Here is a 23,637-nt window from a genome sequence, read left to right as displayed (position 1 = left end):
TTTCCACTCTAAGGACAAGCACTTTCAATTATTTTATCTATCTCTTCTGGCCCTTACACATCTAATTGTTTCCAAAATTTAGACATTATCTACTGACTTCCTATTGTAGCAAATGAAGATTTAGCTTTCTTTTTTTTTTCTTTGAGACGGAGTCTCAGCTCACTGCAAGCTCCGCCTCCGGGGTTTACGCCATTCTCCTGCCTCAGCCTCCCAAGTAGCTTTCTTACAATGTCTCCGTCTCTGAATCCCTTTCCTTATCCTGCCAACATAGTCATTCCACATTGTTGGAGACAATATTCAGAATATTAATATACGTATACAAATAGTCTTCACAACTGAAGGTTGGAGTGTGACATTTCCTTCTTTTGTTTCTTTTCCCGAAAGTCACAATGGCCCATGTCTTTAGTCAGTTTTCTTTGTGCTCATTGCTCATTCTTTGCACACATCTCACAGCCCACAGTGTAATTTTCCTCGAGCTGACTTGCATCAGGGAATCCATTAATCCCATTTTTCTTCCCTGAAGCCATCCCTTGGAAGCTTCCATTCTCTTCCCTGTGCTGCTAGCTTCCTGGGATCCCTGGGCAGCTCTAATCCTGGGATTTCTGTTTGCTCTAATTCTTGGAATTCCCCTTATCTTTGTCCTGTGCTGTATTTCTGTTTTTCTGGATCTCATGCCTTTTTTTCTTTGGTACAGGTAATGCCATTGTGAACATTAATGGTTATGTCTTTTGGTGTACATGTGTGTGCTTCTCTGTTGGGTTGATATGTAGAAAGGGAATTTCTGGGTCTTAGGGGATGGGTTTTTCCAGTTTTCATTGATACTGCCAGTTTTCCAAAGTAACTGCACCAATTTATGCTCCTACTGGCAGTTTCATTGGCCCCACATCCTCACCAGTACTTGATATCTTTGGTTTTAAAATATGAGCCTTTCTAATTGGGTGCATATTGGTATTTCATTGCGATTTTAATTTGCATCTCGTGATGACTTATGATGATATATGTTTCTGGTCCTTTGTATATCGTATTCAGAGAGTGCCTATTCAAGTTTCTGTCCATTTTTCTATAGGCTTATCTGTCATTTTCATACTAATTAATAATTGTTTTTTCTGGATAAAAGTTTTTAAAATCAGATACATCATTGTAAATATTTTTCTGACTTTTGATGACATGCTTTTTCACAATGTACACAAATTCTTCACTTTTCTAATTCATTAATCTTTTCCTTTAGGGATGATTTTAAACATGTCTTATTTAATAAGTCTTTGTCTACTCAAGGGTCATGAAGATATCATCTTATTTTATTTTTAAGAAGCCTTATTTGTGTTACCGCTCAGATTTAGATTTACCCAGATTTTTAAAAATTCTCCCTGGGCCTGATTTTGTGTATGGTGTGAGGTAGTGGCCCAGGTTGATCTTTTTCCATAAATATATGCAATATTAAAGAGTTCGTATATGATTGACATTACTTCTTCCTAATTAGTCTGGAAGACTTCATTGATGTATTTTATGGAGTTTTCATTTCATTGTATTCTGTCATTGTTGGAATAGTATTCTGTAGGTGCCAATCTGGTCATGTTAATTGTGTTGTTTAGAGCATCTACATTTTTACTGATTGTATTCTTGTCTGCATGTTCTACTAGTTTCAGAAACTCTGTCAAAATCTCCTGCTTTTTTTTCCCCTAGTTTTATTTATTTCTTTTTTAGTTTCAACAATTTGCATTTGTGTATTTTTTTGGTTTCACTAATTTCTTCTTTATGTATTTTGAAGCTATGTTATTGGATGCATATGATTTAGAATTGGTAGAAGTGATATCTTCATGGTGATCTGAGTACTTCTTCATTATATTGTGATCATCCTCATTTCTTGTGGTGTTTCTTGCTTTAAAGTTGACTTTTAACATAACTACAAGGCACTCTTGAAAACAGTATGTAGTTCTTTTTAACTTTTAATCTAGTCCGATGATTTTAATCTTTGAACTGAAAATATTTAACCCCATACTGATATATTCAGATTTATATCTGCCATCTAATATTTCTTTGTATTTGACTCAGCTGTTCTGTTTTTATTCTTGCTTTCTTTTAAGTGAATTGATTTTTTAAATACTATTTTATGTTAGTTATACATCTTCTTTTAGAAATTATGCTAGAAGTTACAGTAAACATTCATGACTAACTACAGTTGAGTATATTTTCAACTTCCCTGATAATGCTGGAACGTTGGTATATCTTAACTCCACTTATTTTCTTCCCCTCCAATGACTTTTCTTGCCTTGAATTTTAATTCTAGATAAATGTTATAGACTAAATTGCATCCCCTCAAAATTCTTATTTGAACCCTGACCCACAATGTGACTGTATTTTGAGATAGGACCTTTAAAAAGGTTATTAAGGTTAAGTGAGGTCATGATGGCACAGCCCTAATCCAATAGAACTGGTGTCCTTATAAGAAGAGCGAGAGGCACCAGGGAGTTGCACAGGCAGAGTAAAGAACATGTGAGAGCTCAATGAGAAGACAGTCCTCTGCAAGCCAGGCAGACAGGGCTCAGAAGAAACCAACCCCACTAACCCCTTAATCTTGGACTTCCAGCCTCCAGAACTGTGGGAAAATAAAAGATATCTCATTATGTATATACAAATATTCCAAAATCCAAAAAAGCAAATCCCAAATATGGACCCAAACACTTCTGGTCCCAAACATATTGAAAAAGAAATACTCAACCTGTATTTGAAACTTCAAAAGACATAATTACTCTTGTTTTGTAGGGTCAATATTCATTTATATTTTAAATACATATATACTGTTTGGTGCTCTTCATTCCTACTTGCATTTTTTCATTTCTGTCTGATATCATCTTTCTGAAGAATTCCCTTCAGTGTTTTTTCAGTATAGGCCAGCAGGTGATTGTTTATTTTCCTTTATTTTTAAAGGATAATTTTTGTTGAGTTTGGAATTGTAACTTGGCAAATATTTTCTTTTAAAATACTTTAAAGATATTCCTTTGGAATATTTTAGAGAAACTATTCCAAATATTTTGGAAAAACTGTTCCAAATATCTTTTCCTGCTTCCTGCATTTCTGTTGAGAAGTAAGCTTTCAGTCTTGTTGTTGGGGGTTTGAAGGTAATGTGCTTCCCAGCACCCTCTACCTCCACCCGCAGCAGTTGTTTAGATTTTTCTCTTTATCTTTGGTTGTTAGCTGTTTTATCTTGATGTATTTATATGCAATTTTGTTTGACTTTATCCTGCTTGGGGTTCCTGAACTTCTTAAATCTGAGTTTTGACTTTTTTTTGTCAGTTTTGAAAATTTATTTTCAAATCTTATTTCTGCTTATCCACTTTTTCCTCTTCTTTTGGAACTCCCTTTCCACGAATTTTAGATTGTTTGTGTTTCACATATACATTTACCTATATTTTTATTTTTTTCTTTCTCTGCTTCAATTTGGATATTTTCTATTAACCTATCTTCCAATTCAATAATCCTCTTCTCTGCTTTCAAAACCACCTATTACATTTTTAATTTTAGATGTTTTATGTCTCAGTTCTAGAACCAGCATTAGTTTTTATATGTTATACTGTCAGAAATGAAAGTGGACATTACCATCTGCTTTACATGTCCCAATTTTTTTTTTACTGCCATTTCTTCTCTTGTATTAGTCACCTCTTTTCACAATGTTACTGAATAACAACTGCAAATTTCGGTGGCTTAAGAAAACAATCATTTATTTTCTCTCAGATGTTTGCACATTAACTTGGGGTCATTTAATCCATGTTGAGCTTAGCTGGGATGTATTCTAAGCAGCAGGTTGTCCAGATCTACTCAATGTCTTTCCCATTCCACTTGGACCAGAATACTAGCCAGTGCAGCTCTTCACGTAGTGATGGTAGAAGCATAAAAGGCAAGATTGTAACTGCCCAATGGGCTCACCTTGCCTGCTGCCTAGACTGAGCCAATGTATTGAGACAGGGGAATTGCAATAGAGAAAAAGTTATTCCCACAGAGCTGCCTGTGTGGGAGAATGGAGTTTTATTATTACTCAAATCAGTCTCCCTGAGCATCTGGGGAGCAGAGTTTTTAAGGACAAGTTGGTGGGTGTGTGGGAAGCCAGTGAGCCAGGAGTGCCGATTGGTCAGAGATGAAATCATAGGGAGTTGAAGCTGTCTTCTTGTGATGAGTCAGTTCCTGGGTAAGGGGCCGCAAGATCAGATGAGCCAGTTTATTGATCTAAGTGGTGCCATGAAGTGCAGAGTCTGCAAAATATCTCAAGCATTGATCTTAGGAGCAATTTAGGGAGGGTCAGAATCTTGTAGCTTCCAGCTGCATGATTCCTAAACGATAGTTTCTAATCTTATGGCTACTCTCAGTCCTACAAAGGCAATCTAGTCCCCAGGCAAAAAGAAGGTCTCTTATCATCTTTGTTTTAAACTATAAACTAAGTTTCTCCCAAAGTTAGTGCAGCCTACACCCAGAATGAACAAGCACAGCTTGCAGGCTAGAGGAAGATGGAGTTGGTTAAATTAGATCTCTTTTGCTGTCTCAGTCATAATTTTGCAAAGGTGGTGTCAAGATCAGTTATGAGTTTTAAGCCTCTGGTCATATCACATCTACCTATAGCTCATTGGCCAAAGCAAGCCACATGGCTGAGTCGAAAGTCAAGGAGCAGGGAAATGTACTTCTCCTCAAGTGTGAGGAAGTTCAGTTACACAAGAAAGGGAGTGAGGAAGAATCAGCCCCTATTTCAAGCATCTCTGCTTGTTGTTCTTATCTTGTAAGATTTAAAAAAATTTTTTTTAATTACTCATTTCCTGGGATTTTGGAAGGAGGAGGAATTATATATCCAATCTCTCATTTTAACTCAAAATTTTACTTGTTTCTTGAGAGATTCTCATCTACTAATTTCATTATGTGATGCACTTCAAATGTCAAGTTTTATCTCTATTAGTTTTCTATTGCCATGTAACAAATCACCACAAATTTAGCATCTTTAAGCAATACGCATTTATAAATTCACTATTTTCATCAGTCAGGTGTCTGAGCATAGCTTCTCTGGATCTTTGCACAGGGTGTTGGCCAGTATGCATTCTCATGTGGTGCATGTTGTTCTCTTCTAAGTTCACGTGCTTGCTGGAAGATCAGTTCCGTCATATCTTAGGACAAGGTCCAGCTTGGATACCTCTCCACTTGCAGGGGGACAACAATGAAGAGAATCCAGAATCCAATATTTGGCCCTGTCTTTGCTCTCTGGGATACTGCAGGTGCTGAGAGGACTTCAGCAGCTGCAGGTCCTGGGGAAAAAAAATCCAACTGTAGAAATAAAACAGCAATTGAAGAGCATGAAGACAGAGAAGATGTATCCTGGGGGTTCTCACCCAGTATGGTAAAGGGCCTTGCAGGGGGACAAACAGGACAATGGGAAACTCAGGAGAAGGTGATAATCAGAAGCCCCAGACAACACAGAGGGGAAGCCTGATATTCACAATAGCTATAGTCTAATAACAGCTAACACCTAATGAGTCCTTCAGTGACGGGCATTGTATTGATATGCACTTTCCATCCCTATGTATTTACTCCTCACAATAAGCCTAGGAGGTAGCTGGCATTACAATCTCCATTCCCAAATGAGGAAGCTGTGGTCCAGAGAAGTGAAGTAACTTGCTCAACATCACAGAGCTCTATTAAGTAAAGTTTATGGGAGGCCATTGAATTGGACTGAATTCCTGCACTAGGCCCCAACAGACCTACCCCAAATAGAGTTACTCATACTACGGTTCCACATCACCAAACCAAATGCTAAGCTGTTTACTTGTAAAGTCTGATCTTTTGAGAAATCAGGAGAGATATGATAGCCACACCTCACTAAGCCACCAAGACTCTCTGTAAGTAAAGTAACTTGAAATGACAAGTCCACCTTATGTTCCTTGTTTTGGCTTTCTTCAGCCTTTTCTGCCTATGAAGCCTGCTCTCCATGCTCAGCTTAGTTGAGCTCCCTTCTGTTTTGTGGGCTGGATGCTGTCTGGTTCATGAATCACTAATAATTGTCTGTTAGATCTTTTAATCTCAATTTGTTGAAAGTTGATTCTTTGACAGCTTGTAAGTAGGAATAGAAACCCAGAATAAAACCTAAAATGTTCTTGCCCAAATCTGGCTCATGAGCAACACCCAGTAGGATCTATGAGCAGATGAGGTACCCCAGATAGATAAAAGCTGTCAGGCCCCAGTGAGAGGTGAAGCTGGCTGGGCTTCTGGGTCGGGTAGGGACTTGGAGAACCTTTATGTCTAGCTAAAGGATTGTAAATGCCCCAATCAGCACTCTGTGTTTAGCTAAAGGTTTGTAAACACACCAATCAGCACTCTGTAAAATGGACCAATCAGCAGGACATGGGTAGGGCCAAATGAGGGAATAAAAGCTGGCCACCTGAGCCAGCAGCGGCAACCCGCTGGGGTCCCCTTCCACGCTGTGGAACCTTTGTTCTTTCGCTCTTCACAATGAATCTTGCTGCTGCTCACTCTTTGGGTCTGCACTGCCTTTATGAGCTGTAACACTCACTGTGAAGATCTGCGGTTTCACTCCTATAGTCAGTGAGACCATGAACCCACTGGGAGGAACAAACAACCCTGGACGTGCCACCTTTAAGAGCTGTAACACTCACTGCAAAAGTCTGCAGCTTCACTCCTGAAGGCAGTGAGACCGCGAACCCACTGGAAGGAAGAAACAACTCCGGACACGCCACCTTTAAGAGCTGTAACAATCACTGTGAAGGTCTGTGGCTTCACTCCTGAAGTCAAGTGAGACCACAAACCCACCGGAAGGAAGAAACTCTGGATACATCAGAATATCTGAAGGAACAAACTCCAGACACACCATCTTTAAGAACTGTAACACTTGGCTGGGCGCAGTGGCTCATACCTGTAATCCCAGCACCTTGGGAGGCAGAGGCAGGTGGATCACGAGGTCAGGAGATCGAGACCATCTTGGCTAACATGGTGAAACGCCGTCTCTACTAAAAATACAAAAAATTAGTTGGGCGTGGTGGCAGGCACCTGTGGTCCCAGCTATTTGGGAAGCTGAGGCAGAAGAATGGCATGAACCCCGGAGGTGGAATTTGCAGTGAGCTGAGATGGTGCTACTGCACTCCAGCCTGGGCCACAGAGCAAGACTCCATCTCGAAACAAAACAAAACAAAACAAACCCCCAAAAAACTGTAACACTCACTGCGGGGATCCAAGGCTTCATTCTTGAAGTCAGCGAGACAAGAACCCACAGGAAGGAACCAATTCTGGACACATTTTGGCTACCCAAATGGGACAATCACCAAGCAGTGAGTACCGTTGGACCCTTTTCACTTGCTATTCTGTCCTATTTTTCCTTAGAATTCGGGGGCTAAATACCGGGCACCTGTCAGCCAGTTAAAAGTGACTAGCATGGCCACTGGACTAAAGACACAGGTGTCAGACTTTATGGGAAAGGGCTCTCTAACAACCCCTGACTCTTCAGGGCTGGGAGAGTTGGTTTGCCTGGAACCAGCTTCTGCTTTTCCTGTACTTCTGGGCTGAGCTAAGGGTCAACAGAGAGGAAAGCCATACAACTCTGGGGTCCCAACAACAGGTTGGTTGACCCTGCAGCCATGAGCAGAGCTCTCAAAGTCATGTCGTCCAAGCGAGACTCACCCATCTATCCTATCTATCCTGACTCTTGCCTCCTGGGTCCTAATGCCTGTCAGATAATCTTCCTCTCGCCTCTCTTCTCCTTGGCTAGTCCCACTTCTAAAAATCACTCCCTGTCTCTGGTGCTTTTCTAGTTGCTCCTATAAGAATGATTTCTAGTATAAACTTCAGGACTGTTACCTTCTTTAGGCACCTGGGTTCACCAATCGGAAAGACATAATTTTTGCCCAAAGCCCTGTTGGGGCAGGGGGACTATCTGGAATTCTAGGATCCCTCCTCAGACAAGCAGGCCTAACAAAAACTATTCCTGAAGCTAGGATATGGGGAGCTTCAGAAATGATATCCTTCTTATTCAAGTGAGGACAAAAGGCGTCACTCTTCCAACCCTGGAGATCCCGTCCCTCACTCCGGGTATGGCCCTCCACTTCATTGTTGGGGCATAACATCTTTATAGTACAGGAGTAAAGTCCCAGTACTAACAGGAGAATGCTTAGGACTCTAACAGGTTTTTGAGAATGAGTCAGTAAGGGCCAGTAAATCCTATTTTTCTCAGTCCTCCTTGTGGTCTAGGAGGAAAACTAGTGTTTCTGCTGCTGCATTGGTGAGCGCAACTATCCTGATCAGCAGGGTCCAAGGACCATTGTGGGTTCTTGGGCAGAGGGAGAAACAAAACAAACCAAAACCGTGGGCAGTTTTGTCTTCCAGATGGGAAACACTGAGGCATCAACAGGCTGACCCTTGAAATGCATCCTAAGCCACTGGGACCAATTTGACTCACAAACCCGGAAAAAGAGGTGGCTCATTTTTTTTCTGCACTATGGCCTGGCCCCAGTATTCTCTCTCTGATGGGGAAAAATGGCCACTTGAGGGAAGTATCAATTACAACACTATCCTGCAGCTTGACCTTTTCTGTAAGAGGGAAGGTAAATGGAATGAAATACCTTGTGTCCAAACTTGCTTTTCATTGAAGGAGAATACACAACTATGCAAAGCTTGGAATTTACATCCCACAGGAGAACCTCTCAGCTTACCCCCATAGCCTAGCCTCCCTATAGTCCCTCTTCCTATTAATAATAAGCCTCCTTTAATCTGCCCCTCCCAGAAGGAAATAAGCAGAGAAATCTCCAAGGGACCACAAAACCCCCCAGGCTATCGGTTATGTCCCCTTCAAGCTGTAGGGGGAGGGGAATTTGGCCCAACCCAGGTACATGTCCCCTTCTCCCTGTCTGATTTAAAGGAGATCAAGGCAGACCTGGGGAAGTTTTCAGATGATCCTGATAGGTACACAGATGTCCTACAGGGTCTAGGGCAAACCTTCTGTCTCACTTGGAGAGATGTCAGGCTATTGTTAGATCAAACCCTGGCCTTTAATGAAAAGAATGTGGCTTTAGCTGCATGCAGCCTGAGAGTTTGGAGATACTTGGTATCTTAGTCAAGTAAATGATAGAATGACAGCTGAAGACAGGGACAAATTCCCTACCGGTCAGCAAGCCATCCTCAGTATGAACCCCAGCTGGGACCTTGACTCAGATCATGGGGACTGGAGTCATAAACATGTGTTGATCCGTGTTCTAGAAGGACTAAGGAGAATTAGGAAAGAGCCCATGAATTATTCAGTGATGTCCACCATAACTCAGGGAACGGAAGAAAATCCTTCGGCCTTCCTTGAGTGGCTAAGGGAGGCCTTAAGAAAATATACTCCCCTGTCACCTGACTCACTAGAGGGTCATTTGATTCTAAAAGAGAAGTTTATGACCCAATCAGCTGCAGATATCAGGAGAAAGCTCCAAAAGCAAGCCCTGGGCCCTGAACAAAATCTGGAGGCATTATTAAACCTGGCAACCTTGGTGTTCTATAATAGGGACCAAGAGGAACAGGGCCAAAAGGAAAAGCGAGATCAGAGAAAGGCCGCAGCCTTAGTCACGGCCCTCAGACAGACAAACCTTGGTGGTTCAGAGAGGACAGAAAATGGAGCAGGCCAATCAGCCGGTAAGGCTTGTTATCAGTGTGGCTTACAAGGACACTTTAAAAAAGATTGTCCAATGAGAAACAAGCCGCCCCCTCATCCATGTCTGCTATGCCGAGGTAATCACTGGAAGGCACACTGCCCCAGAGTGCAATGGTTCTCTGGGCCAGAAGCCCCCAGCCAGATGATCCAACGACAGGACTGAAGGTGCCCGGGGCAAGCACCAGCTCATGTCATCCACACTGAGCCCCAAGTAAGTTTAACCATTGAGGGCCAGGAAATTGACTTCCTCCTGGACACTGGCTCGGCCTTCTCAGTGTTAATTTCCTGTCCCAGACGACTGTCCTCAAGGTCCATTACCATCTGAGGAATCCTGGGACAGCCTGTAACCAGGTATTTCTCCCACCTCCTCAGTTGTAATTGGGAGACTTTGCTCTTTTCACATGCCTTTCTTGTTATGCCTGAAAGTCCCAAACCCTTATTAGGGAGGGACGTATTAGCCAAAGCTGGAGCTATTATCTATATGAATATGGGGAACAAGTTACCCATTTGTTGTCTCCTGCTTGAAGAGGGAATCAACCCTGAAATCTGGGCATTGGAAGGACAATTTGGAAGGGCAATTTTGCCTGCCCAGTCCAAATCAGGCTAAAAGATCCCACCACTTTTCCTTATCAAAGGCAATATCCCTTAAGGCCTGAAACTCATAAAGGATTACAGGATATTGTTAAACACTTAAAAGCTCAAGGCTTAGTAAGGAAATGCAGCAGTCCCTGCAACACCTGGATTCTAGGAGTACAAAAACCAAATGGTTAGTGGAGACTAGTGCAAGATCTTAGGCTCATCAATGAGGCATTAATTCCTCTATATCCAGTTGTACCCAACTCCTATACCCTGCTCTCAAATACCATAGGAAGCAGAATGGTTCACTGTTCTGGACCTCAAGGATGCCTTCTTCTGCATTCCCCTGCACTCTGACTCCCAGTTTTTCTTTGCCTTTGAGGATCCCACAGACCACACATTCCAACTTATGTGTACAGTCTTGCCCCAAGGATTTAGGGATAGCCCTCATCTGTTTCGTCAGGCACTGGCCCAAGATCTAGGCCACTGCAGGTCCAGGCACTCGGGTCCTTCAGTACGTGGATGATTTACTTTTGGCTACCAGTTCAGAAGCTTCATGCCAGCAAGCTACTCTAGATCTCTTGAACTTTCTAGTTGATCAAGGGTACAAGGCATCTAGGTTGAAGGCCCAGCTTTGCTACCACAGGTCAAATATCTAGGCCTCATCTTAGCCAGAGGGACCAGGGCCCTCAGCAAGGAATGAATACAGCCTATGCTGGCTTATCCTCACCCTAAGACATTAAAACAGTTGCGGAGGTTCCTTGGCATCACCGGCTTTTGCTGACTATGGATTCCCCAGATACAGCGAGATAGCCAGGCCTCCTATACTCTAATCAAGGAGACCCAGAGGGCAAATACTCATCTAGTAGAATGGAAACCAGGGCGGAAACAGCCTTCAAAACCTTAAAGCAGGCCCTAGTACAAGCTCCAGCTTTAAGCCTTCCCACAAGACAAAATTTTTTATACATCACAGAGAGAGCAGGGATAGCTCTTGGAGTTCTTACTCAGACTCGTGGGACAGCCCCACAACCAGTGGCATACCTCAGTAAGGAAACTGATATAGTAGCATAAGGCTGGCCTCACTGTTTACGGGTAGTTGCGGCAGTGGCCGTTTTAGTGTCAGAGGCTATCAAAATAATACAAGGAAAGGATCTCACTGTCTGGACTACTCATGATGTAAATGGCACACTAGGTGCCAAAGGAAGTTTATGGCTATCAGACAACTGCCTACTTAGATGCCAGGCGCTGCTCCTTGAGGGACCAGTGCTTCAAATACGTACATGTGTGGCCCTCAGCCCTGCAACTTTTCTCCCAGAGGATGAGGAACCAATCGAGTGTGAGTGCCAACAAATTATAGTCCAGACTTACGCTGCCCAAGATGATCTCTTAGAAGTCCCCTTAGCTAATCCTGACCTTAACCGATATACCAATGGAGGTTCATTTGTGGAGAATGGGATACGAAGGGCAGGTTATGCCACAGTTAGTGCTGTAACTTGAAAGTAAGCCTCTTCCCCCTGGGACCAGCGCCCAGTTAGCAGAACTAGTGGCACTTACCCAAGCCTTAGAACTGGGAAAGGGAAAAAGAATAAATGTGTATACAGATAGCAAGTATGCTTATCTAATCCTACATGCCCACACTGCAATATGGAAAGAAAGGGAGTTCCTAACCTCTGGGGGAACCCCCATTAAATACCACAAGGAAATTATGGAGTTATTGCACACAGTGCAAAAACCCAAGGAGGTGGCAGTCTTACAATGCCAAAGCCATCAGAAAGGTGAAGGAGAAAAAGCAGAAGGAAACTGTCAGGCAGATGCTGAGGCCAAAATTGCTGCCAGGTGGAAACTCCCATTAGAAATACCTATGGAAGGACCCTTGGTATGGAAAACCCCCTCCAAGAGATTAAGCCCCAGTATTCCCCAACCAAAACAGAATGGGGACTTTCATGGGGGCATAGTTTTCTCCCCTTGGGGTGGTTAATGACAGAAGAAGGAAAGGTACTTATATCTGAAGCCAACCAGTGGAAAATACTTAAAACCCTCCACCAAACTTTTCATATGGGTATGGAAAACACTCATCAAATGGCCAAATCCCTATTTACAGGGCCAAATCTCCTCCGGACCATCCAACAAGTAGTCAAAGCCTGTGAGGTGTGCCAAAGGAATCATCCCTTGGTCCGTTGTAAGGCCCCTTTGGGGGACAAAGAGTAGGTCACTATCCTGGAGAGGACTGGCAGTTAGACTTCCCCCATATGCCTAAGTCAAAGGGATTTCAATTCTTGTTGGTCTATGCTGATACCTTTACAAATTGGATAGAAGCTTTCCCCTGCAAGACAGAGAAGGCTCAGGAAGTGATTAAAGTCCTAATTCATGAAATGATTCCTACATTTGGGCTTCTCCAAAGTTTACAGAGCAACAATGGTCCGGTTTTTGAAGCCACCATAACTCAGGGAATTTCCCGGGTGTTAGGGATACAATATCACCTTCACTGCACCTGGAGGCCACAACCCTCAGGGAAGGTCGAGAAGGCAAATGAAACACTCAAGAGGCACTTAAGGAAACTAACACAAGAAACTCATCTCCCATGCCCGACTCTTTCGCCCATGGCCTTGTTGAGAATCTCCTCACAAAATGGGGCTCAGTCCACATGAAATGCTGTATGGACGACCTTTTCTCACAAATGACCTCTTACTTGATCAGGAAATGACCAACTTGGTCAAAGATATAACTTCTTTGGCAAAATATCAATGAAACTTTAAAAACCTACCTGAAGGATGTCACAGAGAAAAGGGAACAGAGTTGTTTCAACCAGGAGATCTAGTGTTGGTCAAATCTCTCCCCTCTGCCTCACCATCTATGGACTCTTTGTGGGACGGACCATACTCGGTAATCCTCTCTACCCCCACTGCAGTTAAGGTGGCAGGAGTGGAATCTTGGACTCATCACACCCGAGTTAAACTTTGGACACCCCCTGAGGAACCTGCGGGACCATCAGCTCAGGAGTCCCAAGATCAGCCAGACCAGCCTCGATACACCTGTGAACCATTGGAAGACTTGCATCTCCTATTTTGGAAGGAAACATCCCAGACTAAAAAGGCTCCTACCAATGATCTTGAAGAAAAACCCCTTCCTCCTTAAAAAAGATAAGTGAAAACTTACAAAATCTTTATCTTTAACACCTCTCCTTACCCCTTTAATGGAATCCTTTTGCTATTTCATCATAGTATTAAGTAGCATACTAACCATACTCTTTGCGATAGGACTATATACTGTAGCTCCTGCTGGGATGAAAATCCTAATCACATCAATCTTCTTTCTATCTTCCTTCCTTCTGACAGCAATTTACCCCTACGTTTAACTCAGACTGGATAAAATGATCTCGTCGTCCGGAGCACCCACTTTAACCTTCCTATTTACCCTTTGCCTATCCCTCCTGCTTCCTTGGATACCTTATAAAATCATCCCTCCCCTTCCACTAGCTCCTAATTACCTCTACAAGACTCTCAACTTAACCCACTCTCTGTTAAACCAGTCCATTTCTTCCCTGGCAAATGACTGTTGGCTTTGTATCTCTCGATCAACTTCTTATGTTGCCACTCCCATTCTCGCAAAAAAACTGGGTCTTTACCAACTTAACCTACCACCGTCATTATGAAGGAAAAGACCCTTTCCGACTTCTAAATGTGCAATCATTAGCCAACTTCCCCATCTCTGATAGGACCAAGAATACCCTAACAGGACGTGCAATCCAACTTTTACTTTCTTACATTTCCAACCTCACCTATTACACAAGCAATGAAAAGCCCACACATGGCCCTGTAACTACGAATATCATTTTAACTTTCCAAGCCCCTTTATGCATCTAATGCAACCTGTTATCAGGCCTGCCCCTGGGGCACCTACTACCCTATCAGTGTAATTACTCCCTACAATTTCAAGCCCCAACTGATCATAGTAACTTCCGAGTCACCCAAACAGCTCCATTCAGATGGCTTGTCCGCTTCTCAGGGCCCCCCAAAATCATCACCTCCTTCCTGCTTAACAAACAGTCCAGGTTTTGTAATGGCAGACATACTCCCTGCATGACCATTCACCCCTGGACACCCTGCAGCAGTGCCCCCACCACTAGTGAATGCCTTCTCATCCCCTCTTTCAATCACTCTCTCGAATGGTTCCTAGTAGATACAAAATTTCTTTTCTCCAATGGGAAAATAGAACACAGGGAGCCACTCAGTTTGCTTCCAACACGCCTTTCCAGCCACTCACTGGAGCTACCTTGGCAAGTACTCTAGGAGTATGGGAAAATGAAAACAAACTCTCACACCTGTTTAACATATACAACCAGTTCTGTCTACCCAGCCAAGGCATATTCTTCTTAAGTGGAATGTTGACCTATATCTGCCTCCCCACTAACTGGACAGGCACCTGCACCTTAGTCTTTCTAAGTCCCAACATTAACATTGCCCCAGGAAATCAGATCCTATCAGTACCTCTCAAAGCTCAAGTCCATCAGCACAGAGCCATACAACTAATACCCCTACTTACAGGGTTAGGAATGGCTATTGCTACCAGAACCAGAATAGCCAGTTTCTCTACTTCATTATCCTACTACCACATACTTTCAATTGCAAGAAATAACAAAATCTATCCTTGCTCTACAATCCCAAATAGTCTCCTTGGCAGCAGTGACTCTCCAAAACCGCCGAGGCCTAGACCTCCTCACTGCTGAGAAAGGAGGACTCTGCACCTTCTTAGGGGAAGGGTGTTGTTTTTACACTAAACAGTCAGGGATCGTACAAGATGCTGCCCAGTGTTTACAGGAAAAGGCTTCTGAAATCAGACAATGCCTTTCAAACTCTTACGCCAACCTCTGGAGTTGGGCAATATGGCTTCTTCCCTTTCTAGGTCCCATGGCAGCCATCTTGCTATTATTTGCCATTGGGCCCTGTATTTTTAACCTCCTTGTCAAAGTGGTTTCCTCTAGAATTGAGGCCATCAAGCTATAGATGTTCTTACAAATGGAGCCCAAAATAAGCTGAACTAACAACTTCTACTGAGGACCCCTGGACAGACCCACTGGCCCTTTCACTGGCCTAGAGAGTTCCCCTCTGGAGGACACTACAACTGCAGGGCCCCTTCTTCACCCCTAAACAGCAGGAAGTAGATAGAGAGGTCATTGCCCAATTCCCAACAGCAGTTGGGGTATCCTGTGTAGAGGGGGTATTGAGAGGTGAAGCTGGCTGGGCTTCTGGGTTGGGTGGGGATTAGGGAGAACTTTTATGTCTAGCTAAAGGATTGTAAATGCACCAATCAGCACTCTGTGTCTAGCTAAAGGTTTGTTAAATGCACCAATCAGGACTCTGTAAAAATGGACAAATAAGCACTCTGTAAAATGGACCAGTCAGCAGGACATGGGTGGGGCCAAAGAAGGGAATAAAAGCTGGCCACTCCCAGTGGAGACCTGCTTGCGTCCCCTTCCAGGCTGTGAAAGCTTTGTTCTTTCACTCTTCACAATAAATCTTGCTGCTGCTCACTCTTTGGGTCCGCACTGCCTTTATGAGCTGTAACAGTCACTGCAAACGTCTGCAGCTTCACTCCTGAAGTCAGGGAGACCGTGAACCACCAGGAGGAACAAATAACTCTGGATGCGCAACCTTTAAGAGCTGTAATACTCACTGCAAAGGTCTGTGACTTTACTCCTGAAGTCAGCGAGACCACGAACCCACCAGAAGGAAGAAACAACTCTAGATGCACCACCTTTAAGAGCTGTAACACTCACCGCGAAGGTCTGCAGCTTCACTCCTGAAGTCAAGCGAGACCACGAACCTACCAGTAGGAAGAAACTCTGGACACATCTGAACATCTGAAGGAAAAACCTCCAAACACACCATCTTTAAGAACTGTAACGCTCACCGTGAGGGTCTGCAGCTTCATTCTTGAAGTCAGCGACACCAAAAACCCACTGGAAGGAACCGATTCCAGACATACCAGGGTGCCTAGCAGGGTCTCAATCACAAACAAGACAGCTTTCAGACTTTGGGAACATGTGCTGGGCTGTAGTGGCAGCAAAGTGAACTTGTTGTTGAGTACCATGATATTGGAAAAAGGCTTTCAAAATTCTGCTTGGCGTAAGAATTGCCTCAGAGTTTGGAAAAGCCCTGAGTTGTTAGGGGAACAAAAATGGTGTCACGAGGAGGAAGAAGGGATAAGATTAAGGCAGGAACTGGTGGTTTAAATGTTCCCAGTCGTCAGGTCCTAGGTTCCAAATTGGAGTTTTCTTACCCTGAGGGCTTGGGTGACTCCAGCCCCTAAGCCTAGCGTGGAGTAGAGGTAGTCAGGAGCAGCACCATTCCAATTCCGCCTTGTCGGCTGCTTATAAGGACAGCAATTGCCAATGCTACTCTTGTTTAAATTGAGACACGCCCTTATGAGCTCTTCATCTCTTTAGCCAGACTCTCTTATTTTTTCTTCAATACACATTCCCTAAATAAAAAACATAAAGTGATAAAAAAAAAAAAAAACTGAGGTTGAAGGTTGGAACTGAGCTTCTCTGAGAATGCTCTTTCTATATTTTTAATTTTAATTTTTTTTTTTTTTTTTTTTTTTTTTTTTTTAGACGGAGTCGCTATTGCTGAGGCTGGAGTGCAGTTGTGCCATCCTGGTGCAGTGGCACGATCCCGGTTCACTGCAACCTTCATCTCCCTGGTTCAAGCTATTCTCCTACTTCCACCTCCTGGGTGCTGGGATTACAGGCGTGAGCCACTGCTTCTGGCCTGAGAATGCTCTTTCTGTAGAGTAGCTTGGTGTAAAGAAGAGGACTCTGGCTTCAGAAAAAGGCAGACTTCAGTTTAGATCCTAGCTCTGCTCCCTGGTACTCACCAGAAACTGATGAAGCCTGTAACTCCCTGGTCATCACTTACCTCTCCGTGAAATAAAGATAAGGATAAACTACAATAATTATATATAATTCTATAAGCTTGCAAAACAAAAAAAGTTATAAATAATTAAATCAATATAATTTATAAACAAAATTATATAATAAACTTCTACATCCAGTCAGCCCTCTATAGCCACAGGCCCTCTGTATCCTGCATCCATGAGTTTAACCAACGTGGCCCGCGAGGGGGCGCGAGTGGGCACCAGGGCCCAGTGGGAAGGGGGCCGGGAGCCCCGGAGGCGCAAGCGCAGTGCAGAACCCCTCCATTTTGTCTTCACCGCAGCCACAGGGGCAGGTCGTGCGCGCCTGCCTGCAAATGTTTGAAAGAGGAACTGAGCGTTGCCATCTCCGCTGTGGGGAGAAAGTCCAGCAAAGCCAAGGAGAAGAAACAGAAGTGGTTGGGGGAGCCAACAGCCATGGATGCTGTTAGTGCCAAAGGGGATGCTGTCAACAGGCTTGGAGACCCTCTGAAGGCTTTCCTGCTGTTCAGGAAATCTGATTGAAACCGGACTGAATGTCACCACTGAGTATAGGCGAGGGTCTGGACTGCAGCCGGCCACCATGGATTGGGCCTTGGACCTGACCAAAAGCAATGTATAAGCAGACCATGTATGAGCAGAGGGAGTGGGGCTGGAAGGACAGAGAGAAAGACCCAGCCTGGTACCTCGTCGCCTGGGAATGCAGTTACCTTCTGTTGCCTTTTCTTACTTCTGCTTTGATGTGGAGTGCAGGGGATGAAGTCCTGCATGGGAAGCGAGGTGTGGCGGAAAGGCCTGGGGGAATTTATTTCTACAGAGCCTGCAGCTCATGCTCGACAGCACACAGATGAAGGAGGTTATGTTAATGGTGTTCAGGCACAATCATGGCACCTACCAGTTCTTCAGAGAAGCCTGCAGTTTGAAATTGATGACTCTTGTCCCAGCGTGTCTGGTTGCTGTGGGGAGGACTGCTCCTGTAAGATCCTGAGCTGGAGAACCAAGTTTGGGGACAGCCAGCATGCCCATGAAGGTAGGCACTGTGGTGGCTGCTGCCACTGACCTCCCAGAGCCACTTGCAAATCACAGTACTCTCTTCTAAGGTCTGTCGTCTCTCTTGGTCTCATCGTTTGCCAGGTGCCCTCAGAACTGTGGCCTCCTCAGCCCTGCACCTGTCAGGCTGCACCCCGAGAACGCAGAACCCTGGGAGAAGTGGTATGAGCTGCTCCTCCTCCTCTCTCCTGGGAGACCAGAGTGCTGGGAGAGAATGAAGAGGAGCGGGAAGAGTGGGTGGAGGCCTGGCCATGAAGCTCATCCTCACATAGTGAGGCTCCTGGGCCCTGGGGTGGAGGTTCTCCCACTTCTCTGCAGCTCCTGAATAACTGGCAAACTCCCCTCCCCTACACATGAACACTTGGGAAAGTGGAATGTTTATGTTCACTTTTATGAAAATCTTGGAGTCCTGGGTCTGTGGTTTGGAGCCCCAAAGAGGAAAGCATTGGGTGTAAGATCTGGGCATAGAGAGAGGCTTCAGAGAGACTAAGGTTTTCGCAGGTGGAATGCGCTGATGGAGACTGTGGGAAGATCTTTTGTGCCAAGATGCAGGGAAGTGAGGAAAGCTCTTTCCTGCTGTTTTTATGGATTCGTGGAGAGGACTCAGCTTGGGACCAGCAGCCTCTGGGAGGAAGGCTGGCTCTGTCATCATGCTATCAGTATGAGAGAGGCTGAAAGGACCAGGAATGAGGTGTTATATGCTGTCAGTATGAGAGAGGCTGAAAGGACCAGGAATGAGGTGTTATATGGGACCCGCCATGGGGATAACTGCTTCTCTAGGCTCTTGGATGTTGCTGCATTCTAAGCTTAACATCTTGGTTTCATGGCAGTGACTTGAGGTTTTTATTCATAGAAGAAAACCAGAGGTTCTGCTTGTTTCTCTCTGCCAGTCCCCACCACTCATTCTCCTCTGCTTCTTGCCTGTACCCCAGATACCTCTGTTCTTAGTCTCCGGGGGAGAACAACATCAGGGGCCCCTCATCTTCTCCCAGAGCTATCAGCACCAAGAGATTGGAGACGCCTTTTCCTCTCATCTCTTGGTGCTGATAGCTCTCTGAGGGTAAAAGCATACTTTCCCACCACCACCCTCCCTCTTCAGAGAGCCCCCAGACAGCAGCAGTCCCCCTGCCCTCACTCTCCAGCCTTGCCCCTTACTGCCTCAGTGAGGCATTAGTGCCACTGCCATGACCCAGCCAGGCCATAGTTAAAGCTGCAGCAGGAATGCCTCTCAGTGGCCAAAACAGCTGCTTTTCTTTCTGAGGTCGCCCTGTGGCTGCAGCAGGGGGAGAAGGCCAGATAGGATAAAGAGGTTGCAGCCTCAGAACTAATACTCGTCATGATCTCTAGGCCTTGTTCCCCTTCCAGGGAAGAAAAAACAATCCTTATCAAGGAAAAATCACCCAACACTTCCCGTTGGACATCCCTGAGTTCTGCTTTGGGGAGTATCGTAAAGGTTCTAGCCTTCATGAAATTGCTATCCTGGAGATCTGTTGGTCTCTCTGACCTCAGCATCTGCTCACATCTCACACTCTGCTCAACTCAGGCAGTCTATCCTGGTAGATCTCCCCAGAGTGGTCCTTGATTCTCACCTGGATTCCTACTTGTGCAGAGGCCTGCATACACAGGGCCTCCCTCACCCAGTCTGGTCCCTGTATATAAAGAAAAAATATATATATATTTTCTTTAGCAACTTATCACTGGAATCAAAGGGAAAAAGTCATCTCTTTTTGTATTGGTTGTATTTGTATGTCAAAAAAAGACACTTTGTTAAAAAAAATTCAACCAATGTGGATTGAAAGTATTATTTTTCTAAGTAGAAGGCCAGGCACAGTGGCTCACACCTATGATCTCAGCACTTTAAGAGGCCAAGGCAGGTGGATTGCTTGAGTCCAGGAGTTTGAGACCAGCCTGGGCAACATGACAAAACCCCTTTTCTACTAAAAATACAAAAATTAGCCAGGCGTGGCGGTGCACATCTGTAGTTCCAGCTACTCAGGAGGCTGAGATGGAAGAACCACTTGAGCTGGGAGGTAGGCAGCGAGCTGAGATCGCACCACTGCACTCCAGCCTGGGTGACAGAGAGACTCCATTTCAAAAAAGAAAACAAAAACAAAAGCAAAGCGAAAAGGTTGGTGGAATCTCTACTGAACATGTACAGACTTTTCTTCTTGTCACTTTTCTTCTTATCTCCCAAGCAATACAGTATAACAATTATTTACAAAGCATTTAGATTCTATTAGATCTTAAAACTAATCTAGGAGATGGTTTAAAGTACGTAGGAGGATTGCATGGGTTGTACGCAAAGATTTTATGCAAATACGATACCATTTTCTATAGGAACTTGAGCATTCTTGTATTTTAGTATCCACAGGGGTCCTAGAACAAATAACCCATGGATACTGAGGAATGACTGTAATATATAATTATATGTATAATAATTGCTAAGGGGAATAATATTAGCTGTTATCATTTGGCTACTTTTTAATAATTTTATAAATTACAAGATTAACTTTTTCCAAGCTTAGCAAATAAACCTGATTTACATTGATCTGCTTTTGGAGATAAAGAATGATCTTTGGCAAGGTTTTAGACATGTGTGCCAGGGACCTTCATAATTGACAATAATGGTGACATTTTTGTGGGTTATTAACACCGTAAACCACTGTGGTAGACTGCTCTAGACTTCATAGCTGCTGCTTATGACTTACTGATACTTTATCTTTTACATTTTAAACTATGAAATATTTCAGACACCTCCCAAAACACAAAAATAATAGATGCTTATATGAAGGGTCTACAGAAGGTTCATGGAAAATGAGTATTATGAAAAAACTATGCATGGATTTCAAAATTGTTTTGCACCAAAGTAAACTGAAACTAACTTGTAACATATCTGAACAGGATCTAGTTTGAGGCACTAAAAAGAATAAGACATCAGTTTGAAAATAGCACCTATCAGAGCAATATGAATTCTGCTAAAATTGATGCAAGACCAAACATCAAATTTATGGTGAAGCTTGAGTGGAAGAATAGTGAAATCACTGATGATTTAAGACAATCATAATGAAGATAATTCCCAGTTTAGGTAAGTCAGCAGTTTACAAACAGATAACTCATTTCAAGAGGGGATGAGAATGTTGAAGATGAAGGTCCCAGCAGCAGACCATCTACGTCAAGTTTTGAAGGGGATTTAATGGCAGAAACAATAGCCAATGCCATAGACATCTCAGTTGGTTCAACTTACACAATTTTGACTGAAAAATTAAAGTTGAGCAAACTTTCCACTTGACGGATGCCAAAACCATTGCACCCAGATCAGTTGCAAACAAGAGAAGAGCTTTCAATAGAAATTTTAAATTAGGGGGATCAAGATCCTGAAGCATTCCTTCAAAGAATTAGAACAGAAAATGAAACATAGCTTTCATTTCAATCCTGAGGATAAGGCACAATCAAAGCAGTGGCTACCAGGAGGAGGACGTGCTCCAGCCAAAGTAAAAGCAGACCAGTCAAGAGCAAAGGCCATGGCAAAAGATTTTCTGGATGCTCAAGGAATTTTGCTTTTTTATTTTCTGGAGGGCAATAAAATGATAACATCTATTTATTATGAGAGTGTTTTGAGAAAGTTAGCCAAAGCTTTAGCAGAAAAATGCCCAGGAAAGCTTTACCAGAGAGTCCTTCTCCACCATGACAATGCTCCTCCTTGTTCCCTTCATCACACAAGGGCAATTTTATGAGAGTTTTACTAGGAAGTCAGTAGGTGTCCACCCTACAGTCCTTATTTGGGTCCTTCTGACTTCTTTTTGTTTTTTAATCTTGAAGTTTTAAAAGGCACCTAGTTTTCTTCAGTTAATAAAGTAAGAAAGACTGCATTGACATGGTTAAATTCCCAGGACCCTCACTTCTTTAGGGAGGAACTAAATGGCTGACATCATCACTTACAAAAGTGTCTTGACCTTGATGGAGCTTATACTGAAAAGTTTTTTTTTTTTTTTTTTTTTTTTTTCAGTTTTTAACCTTTTAATTTCATTTTTTCCATGAACTTTCTGAAGTCACCCCATATGCCCACCGCTGATGTTAAATGTATATTTTTTGCCACATTTTTAGATCCTTTTAAGAAGCATTAAAATATTTTTAAACATTGTTTTGGCTCTTTTATATCCATAAACAATTACACCATTTGCTTGATTTGTTTAAAAAATTTAAATAGATGGTATAATGATATATAATCTAAATATACTTTGCAAATTATAATTTTTTCACTCTATGCATTTGAGACTTAATCATGTTCATATACATATAACTTCCTCAGTCATTTTAATTGCCGAACAGTATTTCTCATAAAATTCAATGTGGTTTATTTATCTATTCCTCCGTGAGTATGAATAGATAAATTATTTTTTCTTTTGGTTTATTTATGTATTCCTCCTACTCATGGACATTTAGATCCTCTCTTCCTCCTTACTTTCTACCTCTTTTTCTCCTTCCTTTTCTTTGCTTTTCTGTTGTGCACAGCAATGGTTATCCTCTTGGATGTCTCCTGGACTACGTGTATAAGAGTTTCCCCTAGGATGTTTCTTTACACGTGGAATTGCTCAGTTACAGAGCATCTTAACTTCACTGTTCATCCTCACCTCACTGGCTACCGCGAAACTGCTTTCCAGAGGGATTGTTTCCATTCACTCTCCCAGCAGCCATATATGGAAATTTTCACTTCTCCACATTCTTGCTAAAGCTTTATGTTATCTGACATTAATTTCTGCCCATCTGATAGGTATGCCATGTTATTTTATTGTCATTTTAATTTTCATTTCCTTGAGTTTTATTGAAGTGGAACATTAAAAAATGTAATTATTAGACACTGATTTTCTCCATGCATCTTGTTTATATCCTTTGCGCATTTACCACTTGGCTCATTGATTTCTTCTTATCAACTAAAAGGATAACTATATTCTAGATATTAATCTTTTACCATATTTGTTGGCTGCCAATAACTTCATTAAATCTGTAGGCTGATTTTTTTCAGGCTGCTTATGATTCCCTTATTATATGTATTTATTATGGTAAAAACACATAACATTAAATTTATCATCTTAACTATTTAAAAATTTTTAATATTTGTGGATACATAGTAGGTAGATATATTTCTGGGGTACATGAGATGTTTTGATACAGGCGTGCAATGCATAATACTCACATCATGGAAAATGGGGTATCCATCACTTCAAGCATTTATCCTTTGTGTTACAAACCATCCAATATACTCTTTTATTTATTTTTAAATGTACAGTTAAATTATTTTGACTATAATCGCACTGCTGTGCAATCAAATACTATTCATTTGATTCTGTCAAACTATTTTTTGGTACCCATTTAACCATTTTTATGTTTACAATTCAGTAGGGTTAAGTAGAGTCACACTGTTATGAAAT

General features: G+C 42.8%; 1 pseudogene; it reads left to right on the top strand.

The window, feature by feature from the left end:
* The first annotated feature begins 17,287 nt into the window (after positions 1-17,287).
* Positions 17,288-18,217, top strand: LOC104664545 (annotated as a pseudogene).
* Positions 18,218-23,637: the final 5,420 nt, after the last annotated feature.

The sequence above is a fragment of the Rhinopithecus roxellana genome, chromosome 4 (assembly GCF_007565055.1).
Source record: "Rhinopithecus roxellana isolate Shanxi Qingling chromosome 4, ASM756505v1, whole genome shotgun sequence".
NCBI lineage: Eukaryota > Metazoa > Chordata > Mammalia > Primates > Cercopithecidae > Rhinopithecus > Rhinopithecus roxellana.
This window is presented reverse-complemented; position numbering and strand designations above follow the sequence as displayed.